Here is a 2,313-nt window from a genome sequence, read left to right as displayed (position 1 = left end):
TAGATGACCTCTAAGATACCTACAATTTTAGCATTTTGTGTGGATGGGAATATGTTCTAAGAAATTTTCAGAGAAGGGATTCCACGGATTTTTTTAAATTGATGAACCATTTATTTGGACAAAACCAAAAAAAAAAAAAAAACCAACACACCTGCACACTGCTTTCTTTTATATAGAAAGTGGAACATTTCAAATATAGTAATTTTTCTTTTTACAATAGAATTCATTTCAGTTCAGTCCCAGGAATTGCTTTTGCTTCTCATTTTAGAATTCACGTTTCAGTAATACATATTCACCCACTACAGCCAAAAGAACATACTGGAATTTTGGATAATCATTCATGATTATGGTAACCAGCCCAACATATGGCAAAAGCCCTCTCGCTCTTCCTACAACATCCTTTTTTGCTAGCCAGTTTTGACCCTCTTTGTACAAACTTCTATCATCAACTTCATTATTATCTCCTTTAGTCAGAAATTTGACATTTTTATTTATTTATTTTTTTGGTGAACTTTGATGACTCTTTGAATTATAGGAGTATCTCTTCCTTTAGCTTTAGAAACAATTATTTCACCAGCTCTAATGGGATCTTCCTGGAAATTTGTTGAAAACAGAAGGTCTCCTCTATGATTTGCTGGCTCCATACTACCACTCAGGACCACCACAATAGTACTTTTGCTTCCAGTGACAACTACCAAGTCATTTCATATCATAAGAACAGAAGATAGAATCATGCCCAAGTGTGTAAGTTCTTTCTATTTTTAATGATCTTCATGAAATTAAAAATAAAACAAAAATGATAATGTGTCTTGTGTTGTATGTGTGTGAGCATGTGTGTGAAATCTTCATGACCAGAGTTCTTATAGCTACAGTTTAAATCTTCTTTCTCTTCATTTCTCATGGGAGATAGAGATTCCATATCTTTTTTTTTTCTCCATTCCTTTTAGTTTGCATTAAGGTCATTGTCAAAGCCCTGCTCAACTCTCTCTTTTCCAAGAAAAGTCACCTCTGCTTCTCTAATCTTTCTCCGCAAGCAGAAATTATCATCGAGACTTAGAAACTTATGACATGGAGGCTAATGTAGACTTAAAGGGTAACCTGGTATAATAGATAACAATGGACTAAGATACAGTGGTTTGACTGGCAAATGTTTAATAATGGACACTCCAGAAAACCAAATGTATATACAGGGCACTTTTAAGAATAATCTGCATTATTAACATTTTCTTCTTCACTTCTTAAATTCAGACAATCAATGAAACAATAAATCAATCCGGAATTGTTTCTGAGATGTAAATGCTCACACTGAAAAATTTAACAATTGGCTTTGAAAAGCTAGTTCAAACTGGCTCCAGCACACCCCTGACTAAGAGTCAGAAAGATCTGGGTTTTTGTCCTGATTCTGCCACTTACTTGTCATGTGACATTAAACAGATCACGGAACCTCTCTCAGCCTCAATTTTCATGTCTATAAAATGAAGACATATATTACATATAAAATATACCATAATATGCCAAGAAACCACATATAAAATATGCAACTATATATCACACTATACCAATAAACCACATATAAACTATGCCACTATGTTCCACAATCTTCGAAGAAACCACATATAAAATACACTGTAAAGACCCATGTAACAAATGACCAAGCAGCCTATATGTAACATGCAGATATAGTTAGATCTGGAGCTGTTCCACCCATCTTCTAAGAAACTAGATTATTTTCACCTTTGTAGGAAGTAGGAGATCTACCATGGCTGGTTGATCACTCTATTGATCATCTGTCTACAAAAGAGGTAGGTATTGGGTTTGTAATTATGTCTATTTATTACACAACAAATATTTGAAGGGGTGTGATTTGGGGGGGGGAGGGTTCATAGTAATAATACTTTCCCTGGTCTTTCTGGGAGGTCCCACAATATAGGAAGTAGCAGTTAATTTAATCTTGACTGGCTTAGTTTTCCCCAAATGCTTATTATACAAATAACAAGCATAGATAACAAGCAAACATATTTACCAAATCAAGGAAGGCAGTAATTGGGAAAGCCATATTGTTCTTTGTTATTGTTCAGTTTTTTCAGTTATGTTCAACTCTTCATGATCCCATTTGGGGCTTTCATGTCAAAGATACTGGAGTGATCAGTCATTTCCTTCTCCTGGCTCATTTTACAACAAGGAAAATGAAGGAAAACAGGGTTAACTGACTTGTTTAGGGTCACATAGCTAATAAGTATTTGAAGTCAGATTTGAACTCAAGAAGATGAGTTTTTCAGACTCCACTAAGTCACCCACTTGCCCTCGGGAAGT

At 34.8% G+C, this 2,313-nt stretch overlaps 1 pseudogene; it reads right to left on the bottom strand.

Moving 5' to 3' along the window:
- Nucleotides 1-264: 264 nt before the first annotated feature.
- On the bottom strand, nucleotides 265-743 carry LOC123246552 (annotated as a pseudogene).
- Nucleotides 744-2,313: the final 1,570 nt, after the last annotated feature.

This window comes from Gracilinanus agilis, chromosome 4 (assembly GCF_016433145.1).
Source record: "Gracilinanus agilis isolate LMUSP501 chromosome 4, AgileGrace, whole genome shotgun sequence".
NCBI lineage: Eukaryota > Metazoa > Chordata > Mammalia > Didelphimorphia > Didelphidae > Gracilinanus > Gracilinanus agilis.
The sequence above is the reverse complement of the archived record's forward strand: the minus strand, read 5'-3'. Positions and strand labels throughout refer to the sequence as shown.